The 21,511-nt window shown below is 39.1% G+C and overlaps 1 protein-coding gene across 1 annotated transcript in view; it reads left to right on the top strand.

Annotated features, from left to right (window-relative positions):
* Positions 1-21,511, top strand: part of LOC102198559 (calsyntenin-2-like) — a 147,972-nt gene that overhangs the window by 1,034 nt on the left and 125,427 nt on the right. The gene's annotated exons all lie outside the window — the stretch shown is intronic.

The raw sequence follows: 21,511 nt of genomic DNA, 5'->3' as shown, positions 1-21,511 counted from the left end.
CACACACACACACACACACACACACACACACACACACACACACACAGATTTCTGGCTGTTGTTGCCTATGAAGGGCAGCATTGGTTTACAGTTGTATTAATTGGGTCTCTGGAGTGAGAGTGCTGGGCTGACTGGCTGTCTGCGCTCAACCAAACATTATCATTATTTTTCTTGTTTATAAAAGACCTCCATATGGCCTGGAGCCAGAGGGAACGCTAACTAGGTTTAGATTAAGTTGAGAGAATTGACTGTTTTCTGTAGAGACTTCAAAGACTCATTAAGTTTTCAAAGGTGAGTACAAAATGTGTGAACTCGGCTTTGATTGCTACGTATATAGTAAATCCGTCAGTCAGTGGTGACTATGCAGTGCATGCTTGGGTCGTAGCTCTCTTTTCTTTTTTTCATGCTTTAACACCATAATTTCACAAATGCATGTGAGGAAAAAAAGTAAAAGGTTTGAAAGGAGTTGTTGTCACACAATCTTGAACCTTTGGGAAGTGAAGTGTCAGCAGTTCATATCACTTTATTGCACACTTCTGCCAACAAATCTTCAATGCAAAGTAGACAATGGAACAGACACTCGTGCGAGCAAGAATCTATAATCAGTCAATTTTATCTTAGGGAATGCCCATACAAATACATTTTAATATCAACCCGTGTAGCTTTTGCTACATTATTTGGAGAAAAGCTCTTAGTCTTTGAATTCAGGTGTTTTCAGTCCCTTTGCTGCAGGTGTGGAAAATCACATACATCAAATTTCTCATCAAATTGTGAAAGAATGGGTTGTCCTAAAGAGCTCATTAAGTTTGATAAGAGCCCAATGTTAAAACAAGCTGGTTTGTGATATCTCTTCCCTCTAGATATTCCACAAGCAGCTGTTAGTGGTATTATTGCAAAGTTTAGGAACCACAGAAACTCAACAGCAACTCAGCAATGAAATGGCAAACAATGGAACGTTACAGTGCAAGATCATCAAGTGCTAAGGAGCAGAATCTGTAAAAGTCTCCAGCGCTCTGCTGACTCAATAACTACAGAGTTACAAACCTCCTCTGGCATTAATATCAGCACAAAAACTGTGTGCCGAGAGCTTCGCGGCATGGGTTTCCATGGCCGAGCAGCTCCTGGAGGGGCAACGTGTAGGTGGCCCAGTGTTTTTGTGTACATAGTGTAAGTTTATACCTGGTGGAAGTTTTGAAAATGCTTATGACACAACACAAAGAAAACACTCCCGGATTTGGTTTTAGCCTGGATTTGCAGAAACTAAGAGGTTTTGAAAGATGAAGCAAATATCTGTATTTTTTTTCTTTTTGTCTGGGTATTTTTTCCACATTGCCATGTTTTTTCTGGCAGTGGATAATATTCCCCATACAGCTTTAATATGTCATGATATTTTCTTTCAAAGCACTGAAAATCTGTCCTCTACGTATACTTTCAGTAACAGTTCCAGCTCATCATCTGACTTTGGTCCCAGCAAAGAAACCATGATGTACATAAAAGAACATGCATTTATATTAAAAAAAAAAAGAAAAAGCTATTCAAGTGTAGAATCAGAAAGTAATATATCATCCTTTGGCTAGCTAATATAGGTATAGCATACCTCAGTTTTATTGTGCACTGCTCTATACCGCTCTTTGGCTGACTCATCTGTATCATTAGACCTTCTAGCAAAATATTCCCATTTTTCTCTTTTAAGAGTCCCACATTCCCACCGGGGCTTGGAATTTTTCTCAGTTCAGTTTCTTGCCTGCTCCAGTCGCTGTTATCATAAGTTATAGCGGCACATGTTTGGTATTAAAATATGAATCTTTGACAATCACAGTAATATTGCCCGACCTCAATGCAGTGCACAGTGACTGAAGGCCAAATATTGTCCTCTAAACATTTAATGCAACATCTGAAAGGCCTTTAAAAATGGTCTCTAAATGTCAATGCGATGTCCTAACACTTGACAAGGCGTTGTATTGTGAAGTACCGTTTTGAAAAAGAATAGATCAGGGCCTGAGAGTGCTGGTTGGATGTTTGCTTTTTGTTTAAACAGACAAAGAGCGATTTTTCTTTTGCATTCTTGTGCGTCTGTGCAGCTTCTTTGTATTTACAAGCTTTACAAGCTCAGCAGAACACATTATATACATGAAACAAAGGCTTTCAGCTGAATACCTTTACATAAGAAGTCGGGGAGAATAGACCAGAGCAGACGAGCGCCAAGAGAATCTGAAGGGTGCTGGGAGAGAGAGAGAGGGAGAGAACGGCAGGAAGAAATTGAAAACAAGACCAGATTTATGGGTGTCTTTTCAACAGAGCCATCCAGCTGCATTATCCCCGCCAGAACATAAATCGTGAAAGCGATGTGGAACGCAGAAGCATAACTCAGGTTTTCCTCTTCTGTGCAACGACTGGTGAAACAATGACTAGCGGGAAGTGCTCTGCCCATCCTGTCGCTCTTTTCCTCTTTACTGTCATTCATGCCCATTCTATTCCCTCTATTCCCTTTAATTCCCCCTGTTTCTTCCCGGTTGTGTTTTCTCTGCCAGCCTCTCTCTTTCTTCCTTTGACTCTGTATCACTCTTCGCTGTTCTGCTCCGCTGAGCTGATGCGATTCAGAGGGCAAATGTCACAGAGAGAGAGAAGTGTTTCGTCATTCTCCTTCTCGCTTCTTTTTTCCATGCTTGAGCAGCCTTCGTTATGATTTCCAGAGGTAGCGCTGCTCCCTCGCTCTTTCTCTCTCTCTTTCATAGCCAGGATTCAATTCCAAAGGTTTATGGGCTCAAGTGAGATGTATAAATGAAGAGGCAGTCTTCTTTCTGTCTTACTTTGCCTTTTCTCATTTGGCGTGTGTCGCATTCTCACTCTATCCCGGCTACCTCTATTACTGGCCACCTCCTCGGTCCCATTTATATTTGCTCTCTTTCCTGTAGCTTGCACAGATTTGACTTCTGCTCTTTTATTTTCCCCTCAACTTTTCACCTCTCTGCTTTGCAATCATGTTTTCTAAATGAGAAGGTACAATATGTTTGCTGTGCGCAGTAACGGTTAGGTATTGACTTAAAAATGTCCTGAGCACCAACGTGTGAAGGAATGCTCGGTCTGACTCCTGCAGAGAGTATATGCAAATGAGGGTAGATATGCAAATAATGTCCTAATTTGGGTGTTAATTACTCAGCACAGCTAATTATAATATGTCTGATGAGGCGTAAGGTGGAGGAGAGGAGGGAAATGGAGGGGCTGCCATTGGATGATGTATGCACGGCGATAACAGTGTGTGTTTGTCCGGGTGTGAGGGGAGAGAAGTGCTGGTGTTTAGCACTGTGTGTATGCCAGTATTACACCAGCTGGTCCAATGGCCCCGGTGGGGCTTTCTGGTCAACACGGCTCAATATGTGGAGGATAAACATTGCATGCAATGCTGACTTCTGAAAGACAACCTCCTGCACTCTTCCCCTGTTATTTTACTAATGAAGTGACACACACATTCACACACCTAGACACTCCTGTACTTTAAAAAGTACAGGAAGCAAACACTTAATTTTTTTATTTACACACAGTAATTAGCAGCCACTGAGCTGGTGCTATAGAGGAGACTCAGAGTGAAAGATGAAAGAGGAACAATAATGTGCAGATGGATTTTCTACTGTAACAATAATCCATTTTTATTTTTCTTTCATTATCCTCTCAGCGTATGTTAGAAATAAGAAATATATGAGGCTTTATGACACATATAATCAACTTGGACCTCACATTTCACACGATTGGCTTCATTTATTTGTTGGCCTCAGTAAAGGCACCAGTTTGAGTAATTTGGACTTAATTACATCAAGCACCAAAGGCATTTTCGTTTCTCAAATGGTCAGAAAAATAACAATAAAATCCAAATTTATGTCAAATAAGGTAACACGATCATTTGCTTTGATGTGTCCACATTGATCGTTTTCACTGTTTACTGTTAATCCTCCGTACCCCCAGAAAAACCCAGATGTAAAGATGAAATCAATAACAAATTAAATGTATTAGAAAATACTTGAATTTCCTGGTAAATGATTCCAAACACAGGGGAAGTTCATGCTTAAAAGACTCAAGCTGCTTCTTCAAAAATAGCACAATGTGTGTACCTCAAGTCAGATGGTCATTAATCTTTTGGACATTAGCGCAGTGAACCAGAATGAAAGCTGCGAGCAGCAGTTATGAATCCTGTGACACTTTAGGTTCGTTCTGTTTGTGCTCATGTGTCACGTCTGCGTGGCAGTTTTCTTTGAAACAGTCCTTGCCAGCAGAGTAAGACCGAAGTGATACTTTTATCATCTTGGCTGACTGTGACAGTGATTGTGTTTATATTCCAGCCAGAGTGTAGGATTATAAATCCTTGACTCTTTTTGTTCATAACTAAATAAATGGATGCATTTATAATTTAGCAATTTAATTGCTTAAGTGCAATTGTTTCAGTGAGTAATTCTGTTGCTTTGATGGCTTATTTGTTCGTACTTACCTTTCAGGAAACATGGGAAACGTGGCTAAGTATTTGCAGAAAGAGTAAACAAAGTTTGAGTTCAAGTAAGCTGTGTTTTTAGTGCTTAGACAGCCATGCAAAACTACCAGTATTGAAATGGCTTGTCCTCAGTTAACATTTAAATAGAGCAATGTTGAACAGCGGCTTACAACTTGAACTGAAATGCCGTGCCTTTGCTGTGTCCCATGAGCCGGTGTCAGTAAAGCGTTATCAATTGTCTCTATGTACACAGGCCTAGCAATCCCTTATTAAACAATAGACTGTGGTCTATTGTGACTCATGATAAAGCCTGAAGTTATGAAGACATGCACCACTGCGTGCTGTTTTAATTATTATTCCAATACAAACTTATTAGCCTGCAGTGTGTTTGCACACCTAATAAAATGTGTTAGCATTGTGGTGTGTGTTCAGTTCCAACCAAATATAATATAAACCCCCTACACACACACACATACACGGAGAAACACACACATGCATACCCACTCACGCACACAAAGCTCTTTTCATGTTACCCCGAACTCGACTGAGTCATCTCCTTCATCTCTCTTTCAAGTTGTCTTGTGTGGGTCTCTTGTACAGTCAATCCAAAGCATCGCTATATGCTTTGAAATGGCTTTATGTTTGATTTTTTTATTGCTTCTGATTTCCTCTTGTAGAGACCGTGAAAGATCCTTGTATTTTCCTTTGTGAGTTATGACTGTGGGATATGGGTGAGGTGGGCTCAAAGTGAGACTGCACAGTTCAACATCATAGGTGCTCTGGGAAGCCATGCCAAGGGAAATTCTTTTAGGTTTTCTAATACTTTGTGTACAAGGCAGCTGAATGTGTGATTGAAAAACAAATCACTTTGAAAACAAAGAATACCTTGAGAAAAACCACAACTCTGTGTGTGTGCGAGAGAGAAGGAGAGACAAGAAAGAGCGAGAGAGGGAGTTTGTGGGCTTTTGCTCACACCTTTCGTCGGCATGCACGCACAGATGCATGCACCAGGTGTACCTGGAGCTACGATTGCTACTCAGTAAAAAGGGATCACAGGAGGTGAGGGGAAATGAAAGCATGTAGCTGAAAAGAAAGGTTTAATTTTCATGAGTCATCAGTCACAAGAGCTATCTGTTTCTCTTTATCGGTCTTCCACCATCCCACCTGTCTCTATCTGTATCATTGATTTTGCCACATATTCTCCTACTAGCAGCACATTATGAGTGAGCTTTGTATGTGTGTGTGTGTGTGTGTGTGTGTGTGTGTGTCATTACAAATATCCCAACTTCAGATCACTTTCAAATTCCATTTTCTCCTTCCTTTGTAAAGCTGCCAGTCTGGGGCCTCACCTCACTACAGAGAGGTTGTTTTTGCCTCTGTCGCTGCCTTTCTTGTCTCCTCTTTTGTCCTCTTCCATTTCTTCTCCATATCCCCCTTGCTTGCCTTGTCTTCCACTGCCATTATAAATCATTTAGATGGTGTAGTTATAAAATGTAACTGTGTTTTGAGGTGACATTGCTGTGTTCAATTTTGTGTGTTCGTGCATCACTTTTGTACAGTGTGTCTCTTTGTGTGAGTGTGTGTGTGTGTGTGTGTGTGTATAATAGATTGTTTATGCAGAATCCCTTTATAGCAACTTGCTATTTACCAAGAGCTCTGCCTGAGATGCAGACAAATTTTGATGTGCTTCTTGAGTTTTGGGCTTGGATTTGTAAGGTTTGACCTCACTGTGTAAAGTGCCCTGAAATAGCTTGTGATTTTGCAGCGCTTAGATAAACTCAAATAGACTGCGATGTTAAAGTTGCATGAAACAAAATGAACATTTCTCTTACAGGCACATCAAAAGTAGATTCGTTTTGTTACTTGAGAGTGTATGTTCTCTTGTATAACAACAGAGTTTGCAGTTTTCCCACTTTAATTTTCTCCCATAAAACAATAACCTCTTTGATGAAATATCAAAGGATTTCTTCTTTTCATTGATTAAAGTCTTGTTGGGCAAATTTTTTTTTACTTAGCTGCCTAATAACACACTCAAGTTTCAAAGTTTTCTAAAGAAAAATAACCACAGCAGTAAACATCAAGGGCCATTTTTATATTATTGAACAGAGATAGGTGCTCTTTAATACAATTGCCTTTAAAATTTACACTTCAAAGAGTTGAGGACCCAAACCCGGGTCAAAGAAGACCAAGTAAACGTTCAAACTAGGGATGCACTGATACTGATGCTGGTATCGGGTATCGGGGCCGATACTGTAAAATGTGTGTGTACTCATACTCGTAAAAGTTAACCGATACCATGAACCGATACTAACTTATTTCATTAATTAGAGGGTGGCTTGTCATTTTTGTTGTAGTTTTTTAGATTGGCCACTAGGGGGACAACCCGCGCTAAACAGGCACGGGGTTAGATGAGTCAGACTGGCAGCTCCAGATAAAAAAAGAGAAACTGGAGGCTGCTGTAGCTAGGCTAAACAAAATGTCAGCAGTGTGGACTGGAACAGCCAACTTTAACTCAGGTTTTGGAAAAGCGATGAAAAATGTCAAGAGAAAATCCACGGGCAGTTAAAATAACAGAGGCTCTGACTCATTTTATCGCTCTGGATGACCAGCCAATGCCAGTCGTGGAAAACATAGGATTCTTCTCAGCATACGCGAGCTGCGATATGAAATTCCCAGCCGCCCACACATCAGGGAGATAATGGTGCCAAAACTTTCTAAAGAGGTAAAGACAAGCAATGTGTGCGCGATGTCAGTCCTTGGTTTAACGGCACAGTGGACTGATGATCCACGGGCAGATGGGGAGTTCGTTCGCCAATGCCAAATACTTTCGTTATTTTGTTTGTTTGTTTACAATATGGACACTCTGCAACAATTTAAAAGTTTATTTTATTCTCAAACCTAATTTGTATTTATTTTCTTCCAAACAGAAGTGTTTATTTATTATTCCGAAAGCTTGAGACAGTGCCAATAGTTCAGTGATATTTTGTTAAATTACAATGTGGAGACTCTGCAATAATTTAACCGAAGTGTTTATTTTTCACTTGAAATTTTTTTGTGGTCATTTTTATTAAGATATTATTTATTATCGGCAGAGAATAAAATAAAACCTGTCTTTCAATTCATTGCATTTGTGTGTGTGTGTGTGGTAGAACTATCGGTTTTTGTACTCTGTATCGGCAAGTACTCAGATCCAAGTATCGGTATGGTATCGGTTTGAAAAAATTGGTATCGTTGCATCCCTAGTTCAAACCCTTTAATTTAAGGCTTAGAGTGCTACACAAATAGGCTGTCCATGAGGTAAACAACAGAGAAATATCAATGTTTTAAAAATGAATTCTGTACAATTATTCATCTAATGTTGAATAATAATGTTTTTATTACTTTGCTCCTTTGTGATTAGCCAAAGTGCCCATGGTTTCTGGGTGTGTGCGTAACTATATCAGCTGCTGCGTCTAGTAGATTTAAAATTGAGTTTGTTACTGTTTCTGTTTAACTTGATGAAGATGCAGTTTAATTGAACACCATGTGTTTGTTTTAAAGCACAGTTGTCTAATAATGTACAGGTTGGACACACTCACTCTTATGAATGATTAAGTGTGATCAAGCTTTTGACTGTATTTATGATAAAAGTGTAACTTGGACAGAAACAAGATTCCTGATTACCTGAAAATGTTGCTTTGATCTTGTTGATTAATGCAACACCAAAAGTCCAGTGTCTGTAAAAAGAAAGTATGTTGAGTTTGTCTGAAAGGTTAGAGGAACAGTCGTGATTCAGCTGAAGCTGTAGTTGTGTTGACACAATAGTTGTATTGTGTTTAAGCAGCAAAGCCTACAAAGCTCAAAGGTAGACCCTTTCTAAATCGTAGCCACGTTAATGAAATATTGTGGGAAAGAGCAGCACAGCATTCAGCATTTATATATTTACTAAGGTTAGAGTCATTATGCATATCTTTATCTAACACGTGTGTTGTCTCTGTAATGGAAGAGTTCATGGTTAAACTAGTATTGCGTTCTATTTCATTTAACAAGTTAATAAAAGTTAATAAGGCCGACTGGGACTCTTCCGTGTGGAGTTTGCATGTTCTCCCTGCGCCTGTGTGGTTTCTCTACGGGGACTCCGGCTTCTTCCCACAGTCCAAAGACATGCCTGTTAGGTTAATTTGTGTTTCTAAATTGGCTGTCGGTGTGAATGTGAGCGCAAATAGTTGTCTGTGTGTCTGGACAAACCCGGTAAATTAATGTACTAAGACACACCAGCAGGAATGTGCCATCCGGCAGTATTCATTATTGTCACGTAGTGGAGGTAGGTGGACTGCAGCTTACACATCATCTCTTTAGTATGATCATTCCTATTACAGGGAACAGGTGGTGTTTGTTCCATTGTTTATGTTTCTGAGGCATTGCAAAGCCCACTTTGTAATGCAGTGTTTGTGTATTATAGATATATGTATGTACTTGCATTATGGTGACTTGGCAAGTTCAAGCAGGCACACAGTGCAAACACAAATACACACAGAAAATGCGCTAACAGTGAGGAGGTGCAAGTGAACACATAAAAGTTTTACAGGTTGAATCGAAGTAAACAGGGCTGTCTTTTATTGTGTTTACTGTATTTGCTGATTGACTCTGGAAACCCGGTCACAGGAAACTCTCTGTGTGCCAGAGGACAAAAAGACTGCACAGAGGAGAGTTGGGACTGTGTCTTGTTTTAGGTGCATGCTTTTGCTCCAACCAAATGAACACTTATTGGGGTTTGACAAACAAAAAATGGCACCTGGTGTTGGCACCTGGACACACACACACAAATTAATGATTCTGATTCTGCTAATAGGTTCGAGGCTATTTATCCACTAATGTTAGTTTTGGTTAATCAGAAGCACAAATATTTGGGTTTTTGACAATTCCTAGTTACTGTTTAACAAGAACATACATAGTTACCTAATTTCATCACTCACTTAATAGTATGACGTATCCTCTGTTAATACACATGAAAGATGAAGTGTGGGCATAGGGTTTATTAGGCTGTTCTGATTTGTTCATTCTGCTGTTGGTTCACTTTCAAGCTCTCCTAACATTCAAACAGAAACTCCCTCTCAATGGAATAAGCAGAATTTTGACACTCACCACTGTTGTGTCAGCACAGCAGCATTTCTCATCGAGTTTTAATTTTTACGTACTCTGTTACATTAGCATTTTCTGCTGTCATTTTATTCTTGGTTCACAGCTTTTGCCATTACAACTTTGTTCTCTGTCAGCAAAAAATCCCATTTTCTCTGCAGAATCAGCATTGTGTTTGCACACTCTGATAACGGTGCTTTATGTGTGTGTGTGTGTGCTTCCAACTTTTTAAAAGTCATCATTTTGAATCAATTTACAAAATGAAACAATAATTTTATTGTAAGAGGGTGTTATTTGCAGTTCACACATAGTAAGGCCTTTGTGTATGTGCTGTTAATTTGTTTTGATTGAAACGCAGTGAGGTGCTGGTGTGCTGTGTTGGCCGAAAGCATGTTCTGTTATAATTTTGTTATTTATAATCTTCCTCCTTTAGAGTTTAGTGCTTTTTGTAATATTGTTAAAGCTACTTAGTGAAGCTTAGGTTGTTGCAACAATTTACTCACGGGCTACTTTGTGAGGTATACCTGTTTAACTGCTCGTTAATGCAGATATTTAGTCAGCTAATCACATGGCAGCAACTCAGTGCAATTAGGCATGTTCATATGTACAAGATGACCTGCTGAAGTTCACACTGACCATCACAATGACGAAGAAAGGTGATTTAAGCGAAATTGAACATGGTACAGTTGTTGGTGCCAGATGGGCTGTCTGAATATTTCAGAAACTGCTGATCTACTGGGATTTTTCCACACAATCATCTCTAGGGTTTACAGAGGATAGACTAAAAAAGAGAAAATATCCTGGGTGAAAATGCTTTGTCAAATGGCCAGATCACACAGGGTGCCATTCAGTCAGCTAAGAAGAGGTAAAGAGTCTTGATTTCTGCTTTGATTTTGATGATAGGGTTAGAGTCTGACAATGAACTAACTGTACTCAAATGGCTACCACAGTCACCACATCTCAACCCAGTAGATGTGGATGTAGATTTGCATCCCATCCTGGATGCACAGCTGTCAAATCTACAGCCATGCTATCATGTCAATATAGACCAAAATCTGTGAGGAATATATCCGGCATCTTTTTGAATCTATGCCATGAAGAATTAAGACAGTTCTGTAGGCAAAAGTAGGCCCAACCTTGTACCAAAGTCTACCTTGGTAAAGCATCCAGTCAGTGTATAAGTACTATTTATACTATTTTCCGCTTCCCGCCTCAATTTGTGAAATTTTCTGATAAAATCACAACGCATATGTTTAGATTTATTTTATGTTTTCATGAAGAAACAAAATAATTCTTTGTTCGTGTTAAAAAAATATTTTTCTCCAGTCAAACTGAAGAAATGACTGTCTTGCAAAGAAAAAAGCCAGGCAAGAATTCACAATGAAAGTAAAGAATGTCTTCTATAGTCTACCTGACATAATCAACTCACGAGTGAACTGGCAGTAAAATGACAAAGCTTTGTGTGTGGATTTCTCACCCCTACACAGTATCTATAGCACTTTTCCTCTGCAATTATAGTCAGTTTTCTTTGCAAGCAGACAATAATGTCATAGTGTGAAAAATATCTGAGAATAAGGACATTCTTAAAGCCGTTGACCTCTTTGGTGTGCGGGAAACCTGCAGTTAGCTGAGACTGAAGAAGTCACTTGGATGAGTGATGAAATGTTTTTTTTCACTGAAAACACTATGTTCAGATGAACAGAATAAACTTTTTAGGATTTCCTTATTGAGCATGCATCAAGACATACTTGATAATAAACTCCTGAGACTTAATCACTGACCTTTCTCTAAAGTCAGAAGCGAGCTTTTCTCCTACGCAATATTGGTTGAGAAAATGAAACTCTTCAGCCAATAAAAACTTTATAGCAACACTTTAATTTTACAATTTATTGCAACATATTGAAATACGTTGGACATTTACTAAGCAGTAGGTTGACTGTGCACATTTCCATGATCAGTGTTCCAATTGTAAGTCTGTTATGTTGTTTTCAGCATCATTTTCCAAGCTGAAGTCGCTGCAGTTTCGAACCTGTACTAACACTTCATTACATATGACCAAAATAGACATTTAGAGAGAGCAGACTGGGGATTCTCTAAAGCAAATAAGGAGGTAGTTGTGGGGGATCAAAAGGTCACCGATAGAAAAACCAGAAGTAAGGTGTGTGAAAGTGAGGGCACTGACCACAGTGCATTCATTTGGGACTCTCTTCGCCCCTCTTCTCCTCTTTATGGCCACTCAACAGTTATACTTTATCCAAATTGCCTGGTCAAAATTTGGTTTTAAGATGCCATCAATAGTGTAAATGCAGCGATGCTTACAAGCTAGGCCTGTAAATGCTCTTTGCCTTAATTGGACTTGAAAAAGTTATTTGTCTGCCTTGTGCTTCGTACTTTACCTTGAGACTGTCTTCTGGTTAAGAAAACTCAACAGGTTGTTTGTGCAAGACCCTTATTACAGCCTCCAGGTGCATACATTTTAAAACTAAGCAACTGGAACAGGTTTGTGTCCATGTTCTTTTTTCACCTAAACCATAATCTTTTCATAACTAAGTATCTTTAGTGAATAAATGTAACAATTGGTGATTACATTTAAAAATAGTCCTCCGAGAGACTTGAACCAAAGTCTGCTGGATGGAAGTCACGTGTGTCGTCCCTTTTAGATTGAAAAGTAGTCATACTGGTAGCGCCAAAGATGAAACATCATACAATATTAAAGATCTGCGGTGTTTACTTCTCAAGGTGATGTTTGCCTCTCCGGGATCATTTCTTAATTTAGACAGCAGCCTAGAGGAGCAGTGTGGAAGGGGGAACACTAGTAATTGCTTGGAAAGTCTTGACAAAAATTCACAGACTTGGATTTACCAGCTCTTACAGACCTTGTTTACTAGTATCATTATATTCAGGGTCTTATTTTAGTCCCGTGCTGTTTTTTTTCTGTCTTTGAGAAATGAGGTCAATTTTGTAGCTATGCTATGATTTAAGAAAAAAAAGGGGAGGAGGTGATGCTACCCTCTTCGTTATTGCAGAATATGTAATTCATCCCTGTTGTCAGATATTGATTTTTGGAGAAAAGTGATGATAAACAATGTTTTCTTTCCCACCCTGATCCCTGTGGTAGATTAAAACAAACTGCTGAGAGTAATATGACTTGGCTTAGTATTAAATTCTGAAAATGCCCTCCATGGTCTTCTGACTTATGACACTATGAAAGTGTAATACTCCAAATATATCGAAATCCCTCCTGAATCAACCTCACTACCCACATACTTTATGCTGAGGGGTGATGAAAACAAATGCCATGAAAAAAGTATTGGAGACTAAATAAAATTCCACATAAATATGGCTTTCCCGGCTTAGAATTACAGTTCAGATTGCCACTGGAAAGCAAAGTATTGAACTGTATATTATTAGAAGACGTCCAAAGGAGAACAAATAATTTTTAACATTCTTTGTCATTGCTTGCTGACATTTGCCGTATAGTCCTTTCAGTCCTCAGTCAATCCACATGTACAGCAGACTTGCTGAAATTGTCAAATAACAACAGACAAACTATTATTAAACTGTCCAAAGCTTGCAAAAGTCACCTCAACTGTCCTTCTGTGTATTGAACCTCCAGGCTTCCTTTCTTTCTTTGGTGTCTGCCCCCTGTGTTTTGAAAGAAGAAATGAAGGACAGCGATGCCTCAGAAAATACCAAAGAGAAGGAAAAGAATCAGACCAACAAAGACGAGGAGGCCTAAAAACGAGACAGTGCGGAGAGGATACAGAAGGCAAGGACAGATGAAAGGCGAGATGTTAGGAGAGAGGCAGAGATAAGCAAAGGAATGAAAAAAAATGCGAGAATCATGACAGAAAGAGAAGGAAGATAAAGGGGGTAAGGCTGCATGGTGTGGCCATGTTTGCCATTGCCACTCATTGTTTGGCGGCGTGAGCAGTCTGTGGTTGGTACCAGGCCCCAGAGCGATTCATCATGATTATGTGTTGGTAGGCAGGTAATGTCACAGCAGGCAGGGCCAGGCACACCCGAGGTGGAGGCTGCCGCTATTTCTGAGCATCTGTCTTTTCCAGCCAGGATCTAGTTTGTCGCATCAGCCTGTGTTGTGTTTCTGCCGTGCCCCCTGGATGCCTTTTCTCTCTCTCTTTCACTTTCTGTTTTCTTTAATTCTCTTTGACTCGCACACACATCTGCTTCGTGGGCTGTTATAGTTGTTCTACAGGACCACATAGCAGATGTGCATGTGTTGCTTTTAGATTAACAAATGGACAGAATGTTTTGAGCTACTCTGTGCTGAGTAGCTCCCTAATCCTGTCTGGAGGAAGTAATTTAAACATACTTTTAAATGTTAGATTCTGCCTGCACCTGTTTGGCAATCACCTCCCCTCGTTTCATTCTCCTCTCCCTCTCTCTGCGTCTCGCTCTTTTTCGGTGACTTTCTGTCTTGATACTTCTCGTATCGCTAAATTCTTCTGTGGCATTTGAAGTAATTTGAATTCCTAGCCTTGAAGATTTGCATCTCTTTTATGTTTCAGTCTTTACTTATCCCAGTCAGCCACCTTTTGCTTCTTCTAAAAACAGCCCGGCGTGCAGCGATGAACAGTAATGCTTGTTTGTTTAAGTGTTGGCAGTTTTGGGTATAATCCAGTCGGTGGCGGTTTCTAAGCTTGTGAAAGAAGTGCCACGTGCTTGTAACTTTTGTTTGTGTTTGCATGCTTGCAGTTTTTCATGTTCATCATACAGTTGTGGGTGTTGTTGGAGCAGAAAGACAAACACACTCACTCATACATAAACACAGTCTATGTTATGTATTCTTCTTGGCTTCCTGTACACCAAGTCTCTAATGCATTGTGTGGTGGCGGGGAAGTCTGAATGATTAATGGTCGAGTCTGTGGTGTGTCTGCTGAGGCTGCGACTACAACCAGTGTCATTCTCACTTGCTGCTGTCACTCCATGAATATTATATAGGTTAGGTCTTGCTTGCCTCAAAAATATGTCCACACCTGTTCGTCTACCACCAGTTGGACATGTTTTAAGGCAGTTTTAGGCAGTTGAGCCTTCACTAAGACAGGAAATTGCTTTAATAATAGTTTTGAAATATGGAAGAGAAGTTAAAAAAATCACTATAATATGGACTGGAGAGCTAAAAATACAGTGCAAGGATATTTTTAATAAAAATGGTATTAAAGTCAAGGGAGTCAGCACCTGATTTGTTGACATTTTGTGTGAAGGAAAAACTTAGACATGGACAACATGTTCTTGCACAGCACGGTAAGTTAAGTTATCATTGGTAATAGGGAGGGTGATATGACCCAAAATTCATATCTCGATATTTTTTTAAGCCATAAGGTAAGAACAAAAAGAGAGTTCTTAGTCAAAGCTGTGTCCCAGATGTCACACAGGCACTTTTATTAACATACAGCGTAGATGTACATGAAAAAATTACTCAAAAATAAATTATGAGCATTTATTAAATAATAATGTTCCATAAATAAAAGAAAACAATGTTGTTTTTGTGCATAACAAAAAGCTCACAATTGTGCAGTCAAAATGTAAACTAAAAGATGCTGAGTATAATAACAAAGACAGATTTCACAGCTGCTCTGTTCCCAAGTTCTACTGCGTGACTGACAGCCTGGAGTTTGAAATCCGCTTAGTAACCGTGTCTCTTAACAGGTGCCATTTATGGTCCCTGTACACACACAATACGGTAATATTACGTTGAAGCACAGTACGTATCACTCCGCGAGGCTCCTCTGTAGCCGTAATGCTCCGACAATCCATCAAGCGGCCAAAGTCGTACTAAAACATTTTTTGACAGATTGCTGAGCGCCGTGTACCACATGAAATTGGTTCGTGGTCATCAAGCACAACCAGAATTCATACATAAGGCGCGCTATCAACTTTTGAGAAAATTAAAGGATTTTAGGCCGTGCAGCCCCAGTGGGCTGCATGGCGTTAGCGTGGTTAGCTCGTTAGCACGGTTAGCTCGTTAACACGTTGACGCTGTCCAGCCCCACACACGGGGCGATCCGCGGTAACTCGTTAACGGAGATTTGCCGTGTCCATCTTGTCGTTGCCTGCAGGTGAAGCGACGGGGGAAGGGGAGTTCTGTTCAGTGAAGGAGAGGCGAGGCAGAGTAACGTTGCGTAGAGACAAAAGTGGATGAAAGAGAGGCAAACTTGCGGCTCCACAAGTATAGTTATGACTTAACACAGACTATGTCGATATAAACGATATTGTCACATCTTATATCTCGTATAAAAATATATCGATATTTTTTTTAAAACTCGATATATCGCCCAGTCCTAATTGGTAATGTTTGGTACAGATTTTTTTTTAGCCTTCATTGTTGTCTGTTTAAAGTGCACCTGGCTAATCAATGCAGGCTGCAAACCAGTTATTGTTTGATCCATATCTGACATCTGGCCTCTTCAGTTTTTGACTTTGTAACTCCCCTCAGCGACATAGCCAGGAAAGTCATTATGAAACACTATGTGAAAGTCTTCTTTACAAGTAACTTGTATATGTATAGGTGTCCTTCACTGTAAGCTACCTATTAATATGCTGCAGTACTTTATTCACTATTGACTCATGAATTATTTCTGAAGATGGATCTGGCGTAGAACACAAGAAGGCTTAAAATAAGAGATGGAAATTACCACTTCATGTTGACTATGTGTGTTAAACCACTTGTCCAACCGGGGAGGTACTGTCAAAGTCATCATCTACTATAATCACTTAGTTGACAGTTTACATTACTGAAAAGTATTAGAGTGTCAGCGTGCTGCTATGTGCCTCCAGGTGCTCTGGAATATGATTACCTGTCTGTAGAGTTGCTTTGTCAGCAAAATCTTAGAGGGAAACGAAGCAGAACAACATTGAATTTTTTTTATGTCGTCACATCTTCCGCTTGGACAGCTTTTTAGCAGAATGTTTATATGTGCACTTCTCTCTTTGAAGTAGTAATACACAGTGAAAGCTGGTGTTGTTTTGCTTTTTTAGATAATATTGGCTTCCCAAATGGTATTCCCAGGCAGTCTCCCATCCAAGTACTAACCAAGCCCAGCCCTGCTTAGCTTCCGAGATCAGACGAGGTCAGGCGTGCTCAGGGTGGTATGTACCCCGCCTCTTGCCCTACGACAGCTGGGATAGGCTCCAGTGCCCCCCGCGACCCTGAAAAGGATAAGCGGAAGCGAATGGATGGATGGATGGCTTCCCAAATGTTCATATTTTTTCCTTGTCTTTGGACAGCTAAACACATAAACAGAAAAATTAAGGCTCTGTGATAATGATGACTTAGATTCTATGCTTAACAACCATAATCAGCACCTTTGAACCAGCCCTGCGCTGCCTTGGTGCCTACACTGCTCTTCATTTGGCTCTTTCTACATTATTTTGTCAAGTGTATGTAAGTCAACTAAAACCATTGTCTACAAAGTAACTGAAAGACAAGGTTTTACGTTGAAAGAAACCATAAATAACATAGCACTTCCTAATTCACTAACTTTACACCATTACACGCTTTCCTCCTTGTCATTTTCTTCACTCTTCAGCTCCTTAAAGTCCTTCTTCCATCTTCAAAACAAACTCTCTTCACTGGTTAGTACATTTCCATCTCTGTCCTTAATCATCCTAACCTGCTGCACATCCTTTTCTATTCACTATAAGCCTTTTCCTTTGCCACTTTGTATTCTTTCCTCCATCTGAGGATGCACTCACCACTTTCTTGGTGGTATTGCTCAGGACTTCAGCTGTCATTTGGTAACACTTCCCTACCACCCAGAACCTGTCTAAACTGTCTGTGAGACATTCTTCCTTCTTCAACTCCCACAATTTAGCCCTAGCTTCTACCCTCACTTGCTTCCTTTTGATGATTTCCATATTCTCCCCAGACACCACTTTACAGTCTTGTATTGCTTTCAGATTGCACCTACTGCACAAGATATAGTTCACCTGTGTGCATCTTCCTCCAATCTTATATGTCACCCTATGTCCATCTGCTTTAAGGATATGCTCATCATGACAATTTCCATTTTACAAAATCCACCAACATCTGCCCTTTTGCACCTGTGTTGGCCAACAGCTCAACAGACAGTATTTGTGAGACATACTTGAAAACTTGGGCACTGAAAAAAGTAACATAATGGAGCAATAAAAAATTAAATAAAAACAATAAATCTGAAGCCTACATATTTTATTGAAAGACTGCAGGTAGAGTAAGTCATTTTTATCAGGCTTTGTTTTGATCACAAATATATGCCTGCTTTTTGAGTGACTTTATATTGTTTTTCCTGAATAAACCAAGAAGCTATTGGAAGAAAAGAAGCTTTTTGGCTTATGAAACAAGATCTGCGAAGGATGTATTAATTATTTCTTTATTATTTAGACTCTACAAAGGTAATATTTTAGAATAAATATGAGTAAAATTATATCTATGTCCATGACTTGTAATTTTGTATTAAAAACCATTCAATGTTATGATGGTTAAGCTGACTCCAGAACAGTTTTGTTCTTTTACCATCCCATTAGTTCAAATTACCAATCTGGTTTAAAGCATATATGTCTTTCTTCTACATGTAATAGCCTTGTATTTCCTGATTTATCCTTAAATACATCTTTAAAAAAATAACTGATCTGGTTTAGATTATATATAACTTTTAAAACTCCAATATCAGTCATCTTTGTTCATCCATGAACTTTCTCTGAGGTCTTTCCCAGATGCCTGAAAGCTACATCTTTAACACTCACTGTCCAATATATCCATTATCCCTCCTCTGCACATGTGCAAATCATTTGAGCATTGCTTCTCTAGCTTTGTCTTCAAAATGCTCAACCTGAGCTGTCTCTCTGCTATATTCATGTCTAATCCTATCCCTCCTGGTCAGCCAAGCTCCGCCTCCTATCTCTCTGTCAGAGCAACTGTCTCCAAACCATACATCATAGCAGGCGTCACTGCTGTCTTCAATTTCATTAAAGGGTAAATGAGTTAACATTACATCATTACAGTAAATGTATGATTTTAAGGGTAAAATGTTGCATATTTAATCTCATAGATGAAAAGAATAGGTTAGCTATAGTCCAATTAAAAAAAACTGCAATCTAAACTAAAATGGGATGTAGTTGAGTATTAAAAACAATTCTTGTTATGTGTTTTCCAAGCATGTTCCCGCAATCATAAAAGTTGTGCGAGGTCAAAGAAATGTTGAAGAAAAAAAATGCAAACGAGGCTAAGTGATTGTGTAATAAAACAGCAAATTTTAAACAAAGAAAGAAATCCATTCTAACAATCACAACAATGAAATGAAAAGGTCATAAGACTGATATTGGTCCCTCACGTTCCTGTCCACTTATGTCGACAATTCTGAAAAGTAAAGGCCTTACTCAATCAAGCAAAGACTGGTGATGGACGCCTTGGTAACGTGAATATCCCAACTAGTTGGCAAGTGGTTGCAGGAGGTTGCGTGCTTTCACTGAGGAAAAACTTGTTAACTACTTGCAAAATGTGACAAGTGTGACAAAGTGTGCAAAATTGGAAGCTGAGACGGTTCACCTTCAAAGTTAAAGTTTCAAAAGGTACAACTTTTACTTTGCAGTTGACTAGTCTTGATAACTTTTCCTGACTGGTTCGTTTGAATTTGTTTCCTGAAAAATCTGTATTGTTCATGTAAGTTACAGCTTGTGACCAAAGCAATCACCTAGAGCTTTTTAGTGCAGCATCCACTTTGCAACAATTTTACCCAGCCATAGCAAGCTACCACTCTCAAACTGGTCACGGAAAACATATTTTTCCATCCTGACCAGAAGTTGTCAGGGGGTTGCCAACCAGTCTTGATGCCTGTGTGATTGAGACCTAAGATTAACATAATATGTTAGGCTTTGGATCTATCTCTTTCCCCTCTTAAAGATGGGTTCAGTGTATCTGACACTAAAGCAAATAAATAGGAATCATCAAAATAGGTTTTTTTTTTGCATTTAGATAATTCAACCAGCTCTTATCACAGTTGCCACTTAGATGCTTCCAGGTCATTTGACTCAGGAATCTTCCTAAGCTAAAAAGATTCTTCAGCCTCAGTCCCAGTGTTGAAATGTATGAATTAATCATGCCCACAAGATTCCTGTACACGTCTAGTTTATCACTTTGGAATATTGGAAGTCAGCCATAGCCTTCTCTTCAAGCAAAGAACATAAAAAGGTCTAAGCTTATCAGAGTTTTTAATAGATGAAGCACATTTGCCTTAAGTGCCTTAAAACTGATTAGCTATTCATCGTGCTTCACCCCTGTTAAGGCTTCAAACCCCAAGCTACATATCACTAATGCAAAACAGTGCGAGAGGGTGATCAAATTCAGGAATGGTAAAAACTGAAACATCTTTCAAGTCCTAATTTGAGCAGATGCTGAATGAAAAACATTGTCACCCCACTGCTTTTATGTCCATAAACACAGTAAGAAAATACAGAGCATCCTTCCTTTCACTGATAATGGCACCATTTTATTTCAAGCAGTTAATGGGCTATTTGGACATGGGAGTTGTTGTGGAGCATTGAAAGGAAACAGCTGTGATTACCTTGATCATAGTCATTTAACTGAATATTATCAGGCTTTTTTTCTCTGTGAGTACCATGTCAACAAGAGACATTTACTGAACCTGTTCCTTCTAATACTCAGGTTAAAGGGGTGACAGTTTTCACAAAATTTGTTTATAGTGTCTTAAATATTGCTGTTGTTTATACCTATGTCTTTAAACGCCCTTGTGTATTATCGGAAAGCATGGTGTCCGTCTCACAGTAATAAACAACTTATAATCGGTGTCATACTCTCCCGTACATACTCATCTTCCTCTTTATATATTTAAATTCACAAGGCCATTTTTGGATTGTTACTCAAAAGTGAACTAGTTACTAATGTGGCTTTTCTTTCACTTCACAAGTGGTAATACCTGGTCCTTCAATTGCTCTTTCAAATTGTATTTAATTTTTCAGCTAATTAAAAAGAAAATAAATGAAGCTTAGCTTTAGAGGGGCATGAGGGATCCGTTAACGCACTACTTAAGAAGTGTGATCTCTTGCAGCCAGCTTATTGCTGTGTGAAGAGAGAAAACGTCAAACTTTCAAATGAAAATCAGTTTCCACTTATAAATGCTACATGAAAACTTATAATCAGAAACCATGAAAACCCTCTTTGTATATTTCAGATACTGCTTTGGTTCAGTGATATTTTTTGTACATCAAGTAGAAACTCAATAAAAAATGATAACATTATTAACTGCCTTAATAGTTGGACTGTTCTATGTTTTTAAATGTCAAATGTATTACATAGACAGTTTGAAACACAATTTCTGAACATTGTAGTTATTTTATTAGATATTACAGCTCTGTTCTACAGTATTAAATTAAATGTTGAGGAGGAAGAAAAGATAGTGAGCTTTCAGAAATCCTTCCTTGTGTGATTGTTTTGTGACACTAATGGACGATATTTGCAGCCTTATGAAAAAGTTCACCACACGATTAAACCACTTGTATAGCCAGCTTTGTCAGCAATAACTTAAGTAATAATTTTCTGTAGGACTTTATCTGTCTCTCATATTCTTGTGGAGGAATTTTGGTCCACTCCTCTTTACAACATTGCTTTGTTTTATTGAGATTTGTGGCCATTTGTTTATGCACAGCTCTGTTATGATCCCACCACAGCATTTCAGTCAGTTGGACTTTGAGTGGGCCATTGTAAAACCTTAATTCTTTCGTTTCTTTTTCAGGCATTGTGTTGTACGCTTGCTGCTATGCTTGGGATCATTTTCCTGGTGTAAGGTTAGATTTCAGTCATGCTGTCAGACAGATAGAATACTACAGGGTGGGCCATTTATATGGATACACCGTAATAACATGGGAATGGTTGGTGATATTAAAGTCCTGTTTGTG

Source organism: Pundamilia nyererei, unplaced genomic scaffold, assembly GCF_000239375.1.
Source record: "Pundamilia nyererei isolate P.nyererei 1_Seehausen unplaced genomic scaffold, PunNye1.0 scaffold00004, whole genome shotgun sequence".
NCBI lineage: Eukaryota > Metazoa > Chordata > Actinopteri > Cichliformes > Cichlidae > Pundamilia > Pundamilia nyererei.
The sequence above is the reverse complement of the archived record's forward strand: the minus strand, read 5'-3'. Positions and strand labels throughout refer to the sequence as shown.